Here is a 20,033-nt window from a genome sequence, read left to right as displayed (position 1 = left end):
CACCAAATAGAGCTTTTATATTGTGGATTTACAAAATTAAAACTATGTTTGTTAATATTGAACTGGTATTCATTCACATCATTCTGGACATTAGTTTATGGCAAAAGTAGTTTTCATTATAAGGTGGAGTCAAAGGTGTTACCTTGTATTTCTTGTAATTGTTTTAAACGCATTCCTTGAAAAAAATAGTAATTGCTAATTATCAAAAACACAATTTTACAATAAATACTATATTCCATTGCATTTATACTATCTTCTTGTAACTTTTGTCACTTATTTTTAAATCTTAAAAAAATTCCCTTTTTGGTTTAATATAAAATATTTTAATTATTTAGATACATTCTGTAAGCAATTATGTTTTACAATACTACAAAAAAAAAAATGTCTATAAATCTGTGATACATAAACTTAATAGTTAACTTTTTTATGCTTTAATTAAGCATTTGCACTTAATGATAAACTGAGTAAATGCAATACCTATGCCATGGGGCAGAATTTCTTTTCAGATTGTAACATCTTATGGATAGGCAGCAGTTTCAGTGCTTTTTCCATAAGAATAAATGCACAGCCTGAACAGTGATTGATTTACTGATGTCTTGGAAGAAACCTGGTCTAATTTAATGCCACTGCCAGCATTGTTTTAATGCCCAGTTAAATCAGTTGTCAGTGACATCCAAGTAATGATCACTGTACATGGTAAAAAGAAATATTACTGGATGTTTACAAGATGAGATGCTTACCATTACCTGATGATTTCATTACTTTTTTTTTGCTTTATATAGTATACCACAGTGTTTTCTTTAAAAAAAAACATTGAGGAGAAAAGGCTTTTTGAAAATTAACTGAGATTTGATGGCCTGTGGTGCAGAATTCATTATATCCCCATGTATCAAGGGGAGGAAAAGCTGGATGAACCAAGTGGGTCCTTAGCCAGCCGTCAGTCCACTTCGGCAGGGAGTATCCAAATACAAGGCAAATGAGGTACACAGCGGGGGCTGCTAATGCTAGATAAATATTGAAGGGGCCCCTGGGTAGCTCCATTGTCCTAGTTCAGTATAAGGGTCTCTGAGCTTGCTGTGAAGCTAAGCAGTGTGCACTTTTTTCCTTCCCTCCAAAGTCCAGAGTTATAGATCAGTTGAAGTGATTTCTATTGTTGGTGGCTCTAAAGCAGGTGTAATTGCAGGCTCATCAATCACGCGAGTGACACTGGCGTATTGTCCCCTTCATCAAGCATTGATTGGCCGGTAACTTGACGTCCTACCTGATGGTGGAGTCGTCCAGTCAAACGATGGGAATCTTAGTCCCTGCTTGCTTAATCAGAGATTCCCCTATTTCTGACAGTTCTTTTGCAATAAGTAGTCCTTTTGGTTGTGTTTTGCATTTTTTATTTATTTATTTATTTATTTATTTATTTATTATTTATTTATTTTTTTTTTGCAAAGTTTTTATGGATTCAAAGAAAGTTTTATATTTTTTTCCTATTCCATCCAGAAAAGTCCCCTACTAAAAGGAAAAAATTGGTTCCCATGCCACCAATTTTTATGATTTATTTATTTACTCTTTCAGTTGTTTTAATCCCTGGTGATTGCATGTCTTTGGCATTTTTGTATTGCAGACCATTGATGAATATTTTCATACCATAAGAGTGATGTGGTTGTTGGAAGCACCATCAGAGATGTAAAAAAATGGTAATTTTTCAGACGTATTAAATAAGAAGACAAATGGCAGTGTTTTCTGGTCTCTAGCTACTGTTGTTAACAGATGTTCAAAGCAACTGATTTGTCAGCATTTAGAATGGATGTACTGATGGGTAGTTTTCAATTTAGCCACAGGTCCAAGGCTTTTGATCAGTATAATTAGTCATGCTTGTGAAGAAAGATTTTTAATGTTTTGCTTGGACAACTGGAAATTTTAAAGGTTGTTTTAGAACAACTTCACATTACTTCTACAGCTTTTTCGTGTTGAGTTGTTTTATGTAAGTGTTCCATCTTTAGCAGAATTATGAATTTAGATTTCCAATCATTTATTAAAATCGCAAAGTTTCTTGTATTAAAATATTGGCAAATTTTGTGGTGGATGTATATTTTAATGACTCAGTAACAGCATATTTGAAACATTTAAGTACAATTACATAAGAAAAAAAAATGGAAAATCTGAATTCGTGGAGGCTCATGAATTCATAATAGCTACAGATGTTATGGGAAATCACACTTCAAGAAATGTCCTCAGCAGAACAGTTTTATACAGTGTTTTGAATGAAGTCAAGAAGGGGACTTTTAAAATTAAGCATTTTAAGAAAAGTATACAAGTTATTATACAAATGCATCTATAAAGATCTACTGTAAAAATGTAATATCTAATCCAAGCTTTTGGCCCTAGGCTTTCTTAAGGGATTTTTGGAAAAAATCAACTTTATAGTAGATCGTCACAGATGCATCAGTGTAAAAACTTATTTACTTCTTAAAGATCTGTACAGTGATTTGTTATGAATCTTCAAAGAAAAGTACACAAAATGCAATTAAATTCCGTTTCATGGAATAATTTGCATTATTACCTGTGTGGGAAGATTTCATTACTGAACTTGGTTTGCATACACCATTTCAGAACTTGGTTTGGTGCTTCCCTTTCCAAGAAATGCAAATATTATGTTGTTTTTGAAATGAATATTTTAAATGTAATTGCTTTTAGGTAAATCAGATATTTCATCTCATGGAAAATTTATAAGGAATGTGTGAATAGTGTGCAGTAGATATTAGTTATCCAATATTGTGAGCATTGCCCCGACTTGGCTAAGATTTTATTCATTTGTTTGATTTCTCGTAACATTTTTTGGTTCCTGTTACCAGATGCCTGTCATGCTCCAAATAGGCCAGGTTTGTCTGTTTGATTTCCAATCACATTTGGATTCCTGTCACAAGGAGGCTGTCACAAAGAGGCTATCACACGGACGCTCTTCCCATGTCATTTGATATAATGACAGGTCAGCCAAGAACACCGGGATGTGGCAGTAATTTGACAATTCATTCCAATTGCACAGCTGCCAGTCTCTATTGTGCTAAAAAAATATTTCCGTATATTTTTGTAATTATCTGTAACTGAAACCCAGGTCCCTGACACTTCTTTTCCTTTTTTAATCGACTCCGTGTGTTGAACACAAAGAATGAACTTCTGTTGTATCTTTTTTTTTCCAAGATGAACGTTAACTGGGGTGATTGTCCAATGCTTTAATAGGGCATTCACCCATTAGAATATAATCTGATGCTTTGCACTAGAACATTTAAAGCATCCTATCTGAGAATTGCCAGCAAAAGTGATTTTTTCCTTGTAAAAAATAAAGGAAAATTTTCCTATTTACAGATAGTTGATCGATCCATCCGCACCTTGATTCCATGTTTTATACCTTTTTTTTAAATTAAATGATGCAAGTCTTAATGCCTCCCACAATCTTCGGAGTGCTATGTTTTCCTGTACATTTTAGAAAAATATGTTGGCATCAGGTACTTAAATTTAAAGGCTTTTATTGTTTTTAAGGTATAAATTGGGAAAAAATTTCCAAGAATAAAATTTTCATAAAAAAAAAAAAACTTTCCCCATTTTATCTAGAGTTTTATATCTGAAAAGTTAATGCTGTTTTCCTTCTTCTTAATTCACTGAGCTCTTTGTCTCTTTAGAATGGTGAAAATTTTAAAGGAAATAACATGGTGCAATTGTTCCTCTAATGACAGAAATCCAATCAGATACATTTGGGATGGAATACTTATGTGTATTTTATGAAACACAGCACAGCAATGTTTCAGTAGCGTCTGTGATTGGTTGTATGATCTATAGCTGCTTTATAGTTCAACCCCCACAGGACAAGGAAGAAACGGGGCAGCAAATCATTTCTGAAAAATATCTACATTATTGATATACTCCCCTAGTTATTATCTGTTATGCAGACAAAAGGTGTGAATAATTGAAGAATTGTTGGTTTTCTCATGCTGGATCATTTGTCTTTTTTAATGTTTCTTTTACAAATTAGATCATTTTTGGCTGCAGTCTGCTGTATAGGTTGTCATTTTCCATGGTTCGTGTGATATGTTGCCCTACTTCATGGACTGGTTGCTCTCTTCAATACTTAGGTCTGGAAGTTTTTGTCATTTGATTATAACATTGACTTTTTCTTTTTACAAACCATTATTATACTGAATCAATATTATACTGAATAAGATTAAAAACGCACTTCAGTATTATTTATTTCAGGACATGGTTTGTGTTCAACAAAAGTAAAATGCATGGTAACAGACCAAACAAAGAAGTTGAAATTGAATAGAAACACGGACAGTTTTATAATGTATGAAAACAAAACACTATTATTGAACTGACCTGCACTTGACTCAACACAAATTAAATGCTGGTTTCTGTCTTGTCAAGTTAATTCCAGTGAATTTCTGTTTTCTTAGCGCAAACACGAGCCTGTCATTGGCTTGGTGCGCTCACCTGACATCACACCATTTCGCAATAAGATACAAGTTCTCGACATTTCATTACCAACCATCTCATGTCAATTATTAATTTTTAACCTGTATGGGTCAGTCATGTGTAGATAAGGTCTGTTTTAATTCACCGTGTTCTGTTCAATAATTGATTTGGGGCTAAAGGTCATACTTCTTTCTTTTTAGCCTTACGGTTCACACAACTGTAAAGAAAGCAAGAAAAGTCTCTTTTATCATTTATGAACTTGTACAAAATGGCTTTCATTGTGTGGTTTAGTTGTTTTTCTGTACAACATTCACCAAAATCTTTTTGCAGAAAAAAATTGTATGTATGAAAATACCTGAGTTGACTCAAAATGAATGAATTCCTCATTATATGCTGCATTAGAATTTCATTCAGTTTTCCAACAACCCAGTGTGAATAGCTGTTTGAATACAATTCCTGGTTGAATGATAGAGTTACTAGCCAGGCCATTAAATCTGTTAGAAAAGTGATAGTTAATTACTCAGCAGCTAGTGGTAAATTAAAGTCCTTTTATTTTATTATAACTATGCAATGTAGGTGATGCTTTGTAAAAAAAAAGGATCAAAAAGGTCCATACCATATTCCTGATAAAGAGTTGTTTAATATGTTGGTGCCAACTATGTGCTCCTTACTCTTAAGGTCTTTTTTTGGGTGGGGGGGGGGGGGGGGGGGGGAATAGGGTGGAGTTGACTCACTTGCAAAATAGGTGTCACTCTTGTATACACAATGACTCTAATTTTGGCCCCCTCTTGACCTTACTCCATGGAAAATATAATATTATGACTGAGGGGAGTGCGCTCAGTTTTAACAAAAGACCAAGTGCATTATACTCCAGCTTTGAAGTTTTCAAAAACGTAATGAATACGCTTGTTTCTGAGATTTTCCACAAGATTAAGGGTGTTATACATTCAGGGCAGCAGCTTAAGTTTATACTCTCTGTCTGACTTTTCCATTCTTACAAAGAGTGTGCAGGCATACTCACAAGTCACCCAAGATTGTAAATATGCTGAAATCCTGCAACAAGTGCATGAAGGAGAACTTGAACATGCAGCGTTTTTCATCTAAGATAACAATCGAGGCAGCTTGGTGTCTGTTTATCATAGAGCATCAGTGAAAATTCAATAACATTTTAGTGTAGAACTTCTTTGTTTTAATGTGATAAAAAGATAGGCATATTCTATTTCTATTTCTCTGTTGTCATAATAGATATAGATTGATGTAAACACTGTCAATAAGGACCTTTGACATCTCTTCTCCCCCCTCCCACACTTTTTATTCTTATGATATTTGTAATGAAAGTAAAAAAAAAAAATTACAAATCATTTTAGCTGTCCTTTTCAGTGGGGCAGAGAATTTTTGGTAAGAACCATATTTTAAACTTTTTCACAATTTCTACTCCAGTAAAATGATTTGATTCAATTCTGTTTTGGGTGAGACATGAAAAGCACACATTACATGAAAAAAATGTCAACAAATGAAAATTGAGACAAATTTTTTCAACATTAGCTTTGTTGTAGAAGGGAAATTTCAAAAACAACAGGGTGTCTTTACTTGACTTGTTCTGTAAATAGGTTTGAATGTTCAGTGTAGTGGTGTGCAAATTGTGATTTTGTACCTGAAAATACTAATGTCTTTGCACTTGGTGAGCAATTTGTAAACAGTGACCCCCAGGCTGGGTGTGGGCTATTGACACTTTGCCATCTAGAGGAAAAATAAGATTGTGGTGTGGTGTTGCTTTGAAAATTTGTATGCTTTAATTTTTTTAAATCTGTTTTTAACCCAAGAATATTTTCAAATGGGTCTTTATAGGAGTTCCTTGTTTTCAAGGCAGTCTTTTTTCATATCTTCGTATATTTAATAAACGAAGAATCATTTGTGAAAATTCGTATTTTCAAATGAAGCATTGAAGGAGGAGAGAGAAGGCCGTGTTTTTCAAGTCATTTTACCGACGAGTTGACACTTCACGCCTGATTTTATGACAAGAATTATTGTTCCTTGAACATAGCTTTTTGTGACATTATTGTGATTTTGTTTTTGAACAATTGGTTACTGAGGATACTAGAACACATCATTTGCTGTGCTGCTAAAAAAAAAAAAAATAAAATAAATAAAAGAGGGGGAACAAAGAAAATTTCCAGTTTTTATAATACTGTGTTATCAATTCAATTCCAGGGGAAAAAAATCCTTTTTTGATAAAAAGAAGACTATTTATGTTATCAGAAAAAAAGACCACAAGTGCTTAAGTGCATAATTTGATAGAAAATATATTATAACTGTTGAAGAATACATTCAATTAGACCCTAACTGGATATGTTTACATATTAAAAGAACATGGATTTCAAACTAAATAGGCTAAAAGCAATTGACTTAATGAAATTGAGCATCCCACACTTTATAAGATTACCATTACAAAAAATTACAAGCTTAGTCGCTGAATCGTGAATTATGATATCAATTAATGTTTTAGGATAAACAGGTGAACATGTGGCGCCAAAGCTGGAGGCAAAAAGTCTGACAAAAAACCAAAGAGGCATGAATCAATGCGACAATTTAGCATCTAATTGTTATGTTATCTTTTAAGCACTTATTGAGTGCATCGGAAAGTAAGACCTTTTGTGTCTGATAGATGGGATATTATCTGTCCTAATTGAATATTTGGGTTATTAGCATTTACAATGGGATTATGTGATACCCAGGGGATGAGACATGCAAAAATTATGATGAGGATTATATTCTTTATAAAAGATGTACGTTTGTAATCCTCTGTATTTGTTAGACATTGTGTGTGCTTTTCATCAGGATGCCTATTGTCATGATTATTGTATGATGTTTTATGTTCTGGTTGAATTATAATGAGAAACTGAGGTTGTTTACCAAATCTGGGCAGATGCACCACAACCCTGGAAATTATTTTTAAAAAAGGAATAATCAAGTGTTGAAGAATGAGGCTGTTGAACAATTTGACTCTTGTAGATAACAGTGATCTTTATTATATAATAATAATAATAATTTATTAAGCAGAGAATTCTTCTTCACAATTATAGGCTTTCTAACATCTATGAATAACACAGTGTTATATAGAAAGGCACTTTCTCTTCCACTCTGTGGTATTTGCTTGGTTGATGAGTGCTATTGGATTTTAAGTGTCCTAAAGAAATAATGGAAAGTTTTTTAACATGTTTGACCCATGACATCTATGTCACTATATTGCTACACCTGAGAGAGAGAGGGAGAGAGAGAGAGAGAGAGAGAGAACAAGTAAAACTTACGAGTGACTCCCTAGAATAGATTGCTCAGAGCAGGGCACTTTTCAGTAGTTTTTGGTTGTCCACCAGGGGCAACAATGTTAATGAAATAAAATAAACATTTGTCAGCAGTTTTGAAAGTGTAACAGACATTACACTTTGATGTACAGGACTGTCTTGCCATACTTGATAGAGAGAGAGGAAAAAGGAAAAATGCAAGTTAACAATTGGAAATCAACCTGCTTGTTTGGATGTGAGGGCGGAGCAGAGGCTAATTGATTAAATTGTACTCTGGTGAAAAACTGCTGTAATTAGAAGCTCATTAGTTTGTGCTGATTTCCCAGCAGAGCACCTTGATCTGAAATCAATTGTCTTAACGACGGGGACAGCTGGCAGCATGGGCTGTCTTTTACTCACACATCACCCCCGCCTGTCCCACTGAGAGATGGGATACAGTCTCCTATCAGATCTCTATCTCACCAGGCGTGTTGTTTTATATTAATGAGGCGTTAGAGGTGTAATTAATAGCTTAGATGAGGTGTTTGGGTCAGATAGAGATAGACATACCAGCACGTTGTTTGATGGGGGATGGGTGGTCATTGGTTGTAATAATAAGGTATGCTGTATTGATATGTGCTTAATAAAAAAACTGTGATTCTTCTGCATGTGGTTATTTTATTTTATTTTATTTATTTATTTATTTATTTATTTATTTATTTATTTATTTATTTATTTTGCCACTGTCAGTGGTTTTTACTGTTATGATATACAATACATTTATATTTATTCAATTTTCTTTCTTTTTATTGCAGTCATGGTGTTCCCACCAAAACTTGATTTCCCATCATAATTCATTCCCAACTCTTGATGATTAGTCAATTTTTTATAGAGTTGCTGACAAATTGTATATGGAAAGAGCTTTTATCTTGATTTCTTTTTTCACTATTTTCTTTGATTTTGAAGAGCATTACTGAGTTTTCTTACAAAGATAAATGCATAATGGTAAAAATTTATTTTTCCAGATTATTGCCAATATTTTGAGAAGAACTGAGTGAAACAAAGAACTACAGTGGAATATTTTCCTACAGCCAAATATCATTTCCCAATGCGAACAGTATAGAAGTGGACACGGGTTACTCGTATGCCTTGGGTGGTGGAAAAATTGCAATATGTATATAAAGAGAATGACTTAATAAAGTCTCCTTGTAAATGTATGCTTGGGATGTTCATTATTTGCTATCTTTATTTTGTTTTTAACCTCTCCTTTTTAATGTAATTGATTCTGAAATGTTATGATTGTGAAAGCTGTGTAAGTTGTAGTGCAGAGTGATTTTACAGTATTTGTGATGATTGCAAACATTTAATTGTAAATAATATTTTAAGGGACAGTGTTATTGGTCATTAGTAATGAAAGGTTTAATGGATATATGAGATGATTTTTTTCTCCATTTTTTTACCACACTAGGATTTTACTGTGACATTTCAAAGAGAATTATAAAAAGTGCAAAGATGGAAAGTTTTAAAAGATTTTATTGATAACTAGTGAAATTTTACTAAATTTTTGGAAGTTGGGCTGGGAGGGGGGTGGTTGAAACGTGGTGTGGTATGTATGGTATTTCCCATCAGTAGCCTTTATCTTTATTATCATGATAATATAACGTGTGCTAACCCATGCAGGGGAGATGAGGAGGCATCTGTGCTGTTTTATCACATAATTTTGATAATTCTGTCACATTCCTTGATTACCTTGTAGTTGGTTTGTTGATATATAGAGAGAGGGTAATCAGAGGGTTATCATCTCATCACAATTACCAAGAAACTGTCTATTGCTGTCTAATACTGATATGTTTGAGGCACCATGCTGCTCACATGTTTAAGCCTTGGGGACCATTCCCAGATCGTATTGTACTGTGGATCGATCTATCTCCAAGAGGATTCTCGCTAAATTGCAATCAACTTAAGCAGCTGAGATGTCTGTCATGCCTACTGAAGCTGCTAGGGGGTAATTAATTATCGTTTAGCAGCTTCAGTCACATGCCACACATCTAAGCCGCTTAAGCTGATAGCAATTTAGGATGAAACCCCTTGGAGATAGATTGATCCTGTTAGATCAATTTAGGTATGGGAATACAGTCTTGGTGTGCTCATTGTTTTGCATGTAAGGAGATGGTCACTTGGTGGATCCTTGGGGACCTGATAATTGTTCCATAATCATCCCTTAATGATGTTTGGGTTTTGTGAATGGAACCATGAAAAATGAGGGGTATGTTATGTCATAATGGCTGTGTGTGATGGGAGACAATGGCCTCAGTGAAGGGTGGGTTGTGTGAATGGCACAAAATCATGTATTGCTTGAACTCCTGGATCTCTGCTGACCAGATCAGTGATGGCAGCACCATCACGTGTGAGTGGGACACTTGTTGTGGTTGTGATATCCTGACCTTGGCTAATTATCGTTCTGGAAGGGCAAGTGACCACTGGATACAGGTGCAAATCTATACATCTTCACCTGGCAGACATAGTGAAAAAATAGGGAAAGGGGGGGGGGGGGGGTGGCAGATGTAAGAGTCTAGTGCAAAGACATAGATAACAGGTGACATGTCTGGGGGAGGGGTGTCTATTTTGGCAATAGCTTAGCCTTTTCAGAACAGTTTCTGGTTTTTTTTAGGTTGATCGATGAGTAAAAATGGAAAATCTTTAACCACGCCTGTCAGGACTAGTGGACTTTCTTTTTTGGGGGGAGGGGGGGGGGAGGTTTTGTTGGACAGGTGTGAAGTCAAAATCCCCCAGAAGAGGCGATAGAAGGGAAGGGGGTGGAGTTAGGGGAACACATTTTGCAGGTTTTTAAGCAGCGGATGGACGACCCCACTGGTGTGGTGAAAGATTTGCAAAGAAGTGATAGGTTTGAGAATTTTGCTTTTAAATAACAAAATCAAATGACAAAAGGCAGCATTCATAGTGACCTGTGTTCTTTGGTACACAAATATAATTAGGACGACACATATCATGTTGGTGGTGGAGGAGGGGGGTGGGTCTAGTAAATGTTGGTTTGACCTGTGTTTGTAGGTGCAAAGTCATAAGTTGTAGATTAGCTTCTACAGAAAAACAGGCTGTGACAGAGAGAGGGAGAGGTGGGGTACGGAAAGGTTGCTGTCACCTGTATCCTCAGGTGCAAAGTCATTAGTTGTAGATTAGCAATGAAGGTTGAACGGTTCATGGATGGGGGTGTAGGGGGAGGATGGTAAATTTGTTTGGTGATGGGGAGAAGGCTGTTGAATTTATACTGGAAAGTTCTGTACTGACTTAGGGGTTGGAAACTGAATGTTTTTGGTTGATAGAAGATAAACAGATTATTACCCACCAAAATGTTTATAAATATGCATTATTTTCCCTTTGGATCACTGCCTTATGTCACAGTAATAGTGATGAAGAAAATGAAGCAGGGGAAGGGCAGAATTGATTCGCTCTACCCACAGATTCCTTAAGGACTGTCAGAACAGTTTGATGACGTCCTCAAGTCATCGGTGCTGCCACTGTTGACGTTGACACCTAGCTGTGTGACAGCTTATGAAATGTGACACCAGGGGGGAGGGGGGACGCTGACGCCCAGACATTTTCTGCACAATTGGCCATTACATTGATGAATATCCGTTTTGAAAGCCGAAACTTGTTACATCTTTTTTTCCTCCAGAATGGGGGTTGAAATGGAATACCTTGGCACAATTATGAATGCGTGGTGGCAGGCCTCGGGATATAGTCTACATGTCTAATTCTTAAATGCTTGGTGGCAGACGAAGTCAACGTTATAAATTTTAGAATAATTCCCACCTTTACTGGCCTGATGGATGTGCCTGATGATTATAAATGCATAAGGAAAGTTCACAACCCCCTCCCTCCCCCCCCCCCCCCCCCCCCCCACCTGCTCGGGTTCATCCTTGAGTCCATTCTTGCTACAAGAGCTTTGCGTGAACTGAGTGGCCGCTTCAGGATTCGCACCACGCCACACCCTATTTTGTGCCACTCTCGTTTATTCTGTTATTCAAGATAAATTCTCATACCCATCCCAGGCCATTTACGAGGGTTAAACGAGGTGGGGTTTCCCTCCTCTCCCAAGAAACCAGATTCTAGAAAAAAATGAACTACTTCCCAAATTCTTATAACTTGCCCCCCCCCCTCCCCTTCTCCTCTCCTCTTTCGCCAGCACGACTATCCCTGCAAAAGATTATATGTAACTGACTGTTGGACAAGATAGTTACACCATTAACAGGTGCTCGCTTGCTCATCATTTCTTTTTTGACAGGGAGAATGGATGATTTACTTCCACATTATGCAACACATGATCTATGAAGTAAATCGGGCTCTGCACTCGTGTTGTCTGTATGACGGCTAATTATTAAGTGCCATCTCGGTGTATTGGTTCAGACGAAGTGTGTAATCTCTCTCCCCCTTTTACGTGGTCAGCATTTTTATGCTACTGTAGTTAATTTGATATTTAGGCATACCACATCACTGTACACCTGTCTTACCTTTATGATTTTGTGTTGAAATATGTCACATGTCCGTGGTTTCCTTACTAGTGGGATGGGTTAGATGGGAACTTTAAATTTTGGTGCTTGTAGATGTAGTCTGAGACAGTAAATACTGCTTCGGGCCTGGGGGGGGGGGGGGGGTAATTTCTTAATGAAATTTTTATGTACAGACACAGATGTGTCTGTACATATAGCCATCATCTGCGTCTGTCGTCGCCGTCGCTGTCGTCGCCGTCGTCGCCGTCGCCGTCGCCGTGCACTTTTACCGATAACACGATAAGTGGAAAACCATTTTGCCTTTTGATTTGAAACTTGCAGAACTGATGAATATTCATAATACGCAGGTCAAGTTCGAAAATCAGCATGATCGGGTCACTCTTAGGGAATTTATGCTGTTTTTTCACTTTTTTCAACATATATGCAGCACCGATAACACGATAAGTGGAAAACCATTGTACCTTTTGGCTTGAAACTTACAGTACTGATGAATATTCATAATACGCAGGTCAAGTTCGAAAATCAGCATGATTGGGTCATTTTTAGTGAATTTAGGCTATTTTTTCACTTTTTTTCAGCATTTTTGCAACACTGATAACACAATAAATGAAGAGCTGTTTTACCCTTTGGCTTGAAACTTACAGAACTGATAAATATTCATAATACACAGGTCAAGTTCGAAAATCAGCATGATTGGGTCATTTTTAGTGAATTTAGGCTATTTTTTCACTTTTTTCAGCATATATGCAGCACCGATAACACGATAAGTGGAAAACCATTTTACCTTTTGGCTTGAAACTTGCAGAACTGATGAATATTCATAATACGCAGGTCAAGTTCGAAAATCAGCATGATCGGGTCACTCTTAGGGAATTTATGCTGTTTTTTCACTTTTTTCAACATATATGCAGCACCGATAACACCATAAATGGAAAACCATTTGACCTTTTGGCTTGAAACCTACAGAACTGATGAATATTCATAATACGCAGGTCAAGTTCGAAAATCAGCATGATTGGGTCATTTTTAGTGAATTTAGGCTATTTTTTCACTTTTTTTCAGCATTTTTGCAACACTGATAACACAATAAATGAAGAGCTGTTTTACCCTTTGGCTTGAAACTTACAGAACTGATAAATATTCATAATACGCAGGTCAAGTTTGAAAATCAGCAAGATCGGGTCACTTGTAGGGAATTTATGCTGTTTTTTTTCACTTTTTTCAGTATATATGCAACACTGATAACACAATATAAGAAAAACAGATTGGCCAATTGTCATTATACTCGCAGGAGGGGCCAATCTTACTAAAACGCAGGTTGAGTTTGAAAATCAGCATAATCAGTCCATTATTTTAAAAGGTAATGCTGTTTTTTCACATTTCCTCACATTCAATTCTTAGGCATGTTAACAGTCTCATTATTGAACTAATAAGATACGTAAATGTGTTTGTTTGGCATTTCCTGCATCTTTACAACATTGTTAGTTGATTTTGTAAAAATGATGGTAAACTTGTTATCATGTATTGTGTAATAAAGTGTCAAAAATGGAAATAAACTCATATCATTGCAGTTTGTCAGATGCATTCATCCACTATGTTCAGAATCTCAGAATGGAGGAAGTTGGGCCTTTAAAACTGTTCTATTGATACTTTTCCCATCTCATCAATTTTCTTCATTGGTCATATAAAAATGGCAGTAAACTGTTTATTTTGTTTTATGTTTAAAAAGTGTTAAAAATGGAAATAAACCCATTTCAGAACAGTGCTGTATTGTTTACATTTTGGCATTTTCAATATGTGACTTTGAAGTTCCATGGGCCTGAAGGCTTTTGCTAGTCACATTTTCTGAATAACCATGATACTAATATTTTATAATTAAAAATTGATGGTCATTATGCTGTAAAACATTATGTAATATTGCATGAAAATTTGAAGAAACCCCTATTTTGGGCACTGCTCCCATGATGACCATTTAAGGAAAATCATGTCACTTACTGTTCTCAAACTTACAGGAAAGAAACATGGGACTAAAATACAGCTCCAGTAGGCAATGCAGTCTGTTTGGTAAATTTTCTGGCAATTAAACAGTTTTTTGTGAAAATTTAATTTTTCACTTATTGGCATTTTCAAGGTGTGACTTTGAAGTTCCATGATCCTGAAGACCTTTGCTTGTCACATTTCCTGAATATCCGTGATACTAATATTTTATTATTAAAAATCGATGGTCATTATGCTGTTAAGCATTATGTAATGTTGCATCAAAATAGAAGAAAACACAATTTTTGGTGCTGCTGCCTTGATGACCATTATGGAAAAACCGTGTTACTTATGACTGTCAAAGTTTCAAAAAAGAAACACAGGACTAAAATGCAGCCTGAGTTAGAAAAGCAGTCTAATTGGCTTCTTTTTCTGGAAGTTATACATTTTAGTGTTATATTCATTATCTTTTTTGGCATATTCATTGTGGGACTCGGAGCTCCCATGGATATGAAGCCAAATGGTAATCATATTTTCTACATGTCCATCCTATTTATAGTCAATAAACAAAAATTGGTGATAATTATTCTCTAATTTATTATGTAATGTTACATCAAAATTGACAATCTTTTTGCACTGCTACTGCAAACATTATGAAAAGAAAACTGTGCTACTTATTATAATTTTAAACTTACAAGTACGATTTTTAGGATTGGCCTTCAGCTCATGAGAAAACCAGCTCTATTGGATTATCATGTTTATTGTATTTATGCATTTTTTGTGAAATTTTCATTTTTCTCAATCTGGCACTTTCTAAGTATAAACTTGAACTCTGATGGGCCTGAAGCCTTATGCTTTTACTTTCGTCTGTGTTACCTGTTGTGCATAAGTTGATGTTGACTGTGCAGTTAAACATAATGTATTATTGCATCAGGATTGGTATTCTCCTATTTTGGGCATTATGGTTTTGTGCTTTTCTTAAGGTGTGACTTATGGGCCTGAAGACCTTTGAGTGGGTCAGTCTGTAAATTACCCTTGGGTATCACTAGATTAATTTCAGAGTTATAAAGTCATTTGCTTTAATAGGCCATTAAATGAGATTACGTAAAGCACACTTGTTGATATTTCCCTGTAAACTCCCAAAGGTAAAGCTCTTTGCTAGATTAATAATAAGGAAGCAGTGATAATTATGCAGGTAAATTTTGTTTAATATTGCAAATAAGTTTTAAATATATATATATATATATCAAACTGGAAGATTAAAAGTTTGAATAGCAGCTTCATTGGAATTATATTTACCTCAAGCTCTGCCAAGGAGGTTATATTTTCACCCCTGTTTGTCTGTCATCCACATAACACAAAAAGTTATGGACTGATTTTGCAGAAATTTTCAGGAACTGTCGGAAGTGGGCCAAAGAGGACAATGATTAATTTTTGGTGGTGGTCCGGATCAATAATCAATCAATTATCAATAATAATCAACAATTGCTGCCTTGGCAGAGGTCTGCACTCTCAAAGTGCTTTTCTAGTTTTGTTGTTTTTCTTTATAATTTTTTCTCAAACATTTGCATTTGTGACTTTTAGCCCCAGGCAGGCTATCATCTGCCTGGGGCTCTGCACATTTTCTGTATTTCTACATAAGCAGTTGTATTGTTTTTTGTGTCTTTAAACATTATGTAATATTATTTTATGCACTGTCATCATTTTTCAAATATTGAGACTTTCATAATGTGAATTTGAACTCTCATGGTCCTGAAACTGTAATCTTATTGAAGGGGTGGATTGAGACCATCTTCTGGGTCTTCCGGAAGACAGTCAGGTTATTAAGTTTATATTGACTGGTATCTATTTTTTTCTGTTGGAAGACCATCAAAATGGAGGATGGATCAACATAGATACTTTGTAATACTGTCAGAAAATATCTCTGGGTCCGCTCCTGTTATTGACCATGTTACCTGTTGTGCAAGATTAAAATTCAGTGTTGACTGACAGTGCTATTATAAGCATTATTTATTATTGCATCAAAATTGACAAAATGACCTTTTTTGCATCTTTATTTTCTGTTTTTTGTCTGTACATTTGACAGCTTTGCTGCCTTGTTTTTTTTTTTTAACAAAAAAAAATTGTAAATAGCTCGACAATAATTTTAGCAAATTGTTCACAACCATTTTTAATGAAAAAAACGTCATATCATTTATATATTTGATTTAGACACGAGGTAAAATTGTAAAACATGAAAAATATGGTAATTTACTTAAAAGCTGGGTATTTTACAATTGACGCTTTGTTTTAAGATTTATTTTTTTAAAAAAGTGTACTACAGATATGTGAGGAATAATGTAAATAGATATTGCTGTAAATAGTTGTGGTCATAGTAATGTTTTTAATCATGCAGAGGAAAAATCCTGGTCTATGAGTATAATATATGTAGTTTTAATGGTTGAATTTATTTGTTAGCGACGATCGTGTATTTTAGTGTCATTTCTGTATGACATTTTTATATTTTTCATAAGGCGGATACCCTTTACATTATGAAAATTATTTTTAAAACAGCGGTGCCTTTCTTTTTTAAAATGGATGGTTGGATTAGCTCATATGCAAGACACGAAAGTCCAAAATACACAAATTTGTAATTAAACCTGTATAATCACTGAACCATCTTAGTTTTTTCTTTGTTCGTACTCTGTGTACAAGTCATTTTGAAAATGGGTTCCGATGACACTGATGGGACCCCTACGGCAGGGTTGCCTACATACTAACTCGCATAATAGTGACCTTACCTGTCCATTTTCAATGGAATAACGTTCCAATACTTAGAGATTTCATGGTCACAATTTCGCGAAAAGCTGTCGAAATATCAAGTGCACAAACATCCTATTTTGTTTGATAACTCGCAAAGAAAGGTTTTGAAAAAGATAATGCCCTCTGAAGTTATAAACGTTAAAAAATATCTCTGTTACGTCAATTGATTCTAAGGCAGACCTCGGCTGGTCACGTGACAGACGGCACAATGAGTTCGTTGCGTTTACAAAAATTTGCATTGCAACCCGGATTCGTTCAATATGCGCGAAAATATTATATTTGAACAGCTAACTGCAACTTCCAGCGTACATCTTTAGAAAAATCACGTCTCAGTAAAACAGTCATTTCATATATAAGAAATACCGAGTTGTAGAACAGCAAAATACGGGATAATTTAGAAGAAACACGTATAAATACAGTAATTTAATTTTAATCTTCCCCAACGCCCCACAATGATTATTAAACCAATTAAATCATATTCTCTCCCCGCCTTAATTTTATTGGTTGTTCGCCTCCGGGTAGCTTAGCTTCCTTCAAATTACTGCGATTAAAATTTAATCACTATCCACGTCTCGTATTGATTATTACACCAATTATATGATCATCTCTCCCCGCCTTAGTATCATCGAGATTGCCTTGGGGAAGGTGGGAGGGGGGGAGGAGGGGTTCGCTTCCTTCCAATTAAAGTCCTTACTGCTTTGTGATGTGATTTCTTGAAGCCCAGTAGCGAGTTTCATGTCGGTTCAATCACACCTCGGGCAATCAATCCGCGCTGGTTTGTCAGCGGCGGCGTAATTGACAAAGTTTTACAGGGCCCTCAGTTAGATCAGGTTTATCTTTCCTGACAAGGCCGGATTTATTAGGGTATGCAAGTACACCTTTTTCCATCAACATTTTGAACTCGGGCCATAAATCTGAGTATCTGATAGGCTTATGAAGTTGAAATCCACTCGTGAATATTGGATTAACATTGGCAAAGAAGGAAAATTTATGTCCACAAATACTTCACCATTCCTATCAACAGTAAATAGGGTTTCCTCATGGAGATTACTGCAGCATCACACCTCCGTCTCTTCATGGGAACCTCCATTCCCGTAATTAAATTTACCAGGTGTTATTTTTCAGAAATTATTAAACGGGGCTGTTGAAATATTAAAGGTGTTGAAAATTCGAAGTCCAGGGGAGATGGCGGGGTGTGTGTGTGCTCCGCGGCATCATCCAATGACCCCCTCAAAGGCACGCTGTTAATTTACTGCAAAAATGTCCAGCATATGTTCGGGCGATGTAAAGGCGAATTACAACAAGTGTCGGGGATAGAGTCGTCAATTTTGAGCCACTGTGTGCAGCCAGGGGTGAAATGCAGTAGGAAATGGTTTCCTGAGTTGGCATTTGAAGACGTGTGTTCACTTCAAACAACAGAATAGTCCTGATGTCCGCATACGATTACTTCAGTAACTTCAGGAACCTTATGAAATGTAGGGAGGGGTGCGTCTTTCTTTTTTCTTCCTTTGTTTTGTTTCTTTCTTTGTTTTGTTTGTTTGTTTCTTTCTTTCCTTCATTGTCATATTGTCCACTTATCTTCCCAAAACCTCAAATTTTTTCGGATTAAAGGTTAAACTAAAATTAAAATGTTATAAAAAGTTGTAGAAATAATAATATTTAATGACAAAATCCATAATTAAGAGTTGATGCTTATGAACCACTACTTCTCAGAAAAGAAGTATTTTGTCTTATTCCCAAAGTGGCCGCATTCAACAAATAAATATATTTTTAAATAATTGCGAACTGAAACCACCAAAGAGATATCTTTTGCACTTCTTGTGTTCAGCCACGCCTATGGTGGGTGTAAAAAGACACATGGAACTAACATATTTTTACTGTGAAGTATGTAAGAACTATGCCATTCAATATTCTTTTCAAGGACGCTGAAAATTGTTAAAATTTGAATGGAGATTGAGACCACAAGTGGGAAATGTTTGTATGACAGATTTGTAATAAGACGTTTCACTCGTAGGTTGTTTTACAGGGCGTAGCTATTTAAGCAATGCAATTTAAATACGATAATTCTTGTTTCGATTTTTCCAGCTTGTTTTGTGATACTGCTGTTTAGCCCACTTGGTGACCGCTATCTTTGTACTGATAAACTGTACCTGAAGAAAAACGTATTTTCATAAAATATAGTATATATTAGATGCCACCAAGTGCACTTGATTTACAATAAAAGTTTAAAAAATATATCAGAAAATTTAAATCGCAACTTAATCATTAACAAGATTTAACAAGATTTTTCGATTTATGTGTATAACTGCATCTCAAATTATTCGAACATAAGGACTATGCAAATACTTTATACAGGCATAGAATGTAACGGTGAAACTTTGATTCTATACCCATCTTCTGATGACTAAAACCGTTGTACTAAGTAGCACACCTATAAAGCTTAAGCCAATTTTCCTCATTCCAAAACCTCACTATCTCAGATGAACACCGCAAAAATATTGACTATCGCTGGAAAGATAACTTGTAAGCCAAACCCCTGACCACTTCGGACACCCTTGACCTTTATAGCCAAAAGATCAAGGTGTCAAATCTGTGAAGTTCTGGGGAGCTGACTCAGGTATCTGTTACAACGGACTCTACCTTGGTCTCTGTATCCTTTAGAATACCAAGCTACATTACCGAGATGTCTGGAGTGATCTTCGTGGACGCGGACCGCTGGTTTATCTACTTACATCTGTTGTGATATCATAATTTACATAATAAGGAACTCGCTGAACTACCCTCAAATCTGAGAATCAAGAAATCTGGAAATTTTAGAGGTTGCTGCAGTTTGTAGAAATCAACCATATGGATGAAATTCATCATTTCGCATTTCTACATCAGTTACACAAACTTGAATAATCAAGTGTAACTGCTGAATAATTCAGTCAAATAGAAAAAAGAACAGATTATAATAACATAAAAGAATGGCTGGAATAGATTG

At 35.5% G+C, this 20,033-nt stretch overlaps 1 protein-coding gene across 2 annotated transcripts in view; it reads left to right on the top strand.

Annotated features, from left to right (window-relative positions):
* The window catches only part of LOC106161838 (maternal embryonic leucine zipper kinase), a 31,545-nt gene extending 14,642 nt beyond the window's left edge, over window positions 1-16,903 (top strand). For both annotated transcript variants that reach the window (XM_013538893.3, XM_087003441.1), the window contains exon 17: window positions 8,768-16,903. The gene's annotated coding sequence lies outside the window, so the exon portion shown is untranslated. The remainder of the gene's footprint in view (window positions 1-8,767) is intronic.
* Window positions 16,904-20,033: the final 3,130 nt, after the last annotated feature.

This window comes from Lingula anatina, chromosome 2, assembly GCF_051362555.1.
Source record: "Lingula anatina isolate TDL-2025a chromosome 2, LinAna3.0, whole genome shotgun sequence".
Lineage (NCBI taxonomy): Eukaryota > Metazoa > Brachiopoda > Lingulata > Lingulida > Lingulidae > Lingula > Lingula anatina.
Note: the sequence above shows the minus strand (reverse complement) of the source record. Positions and strands in the feature narration are given on the sequence as shown.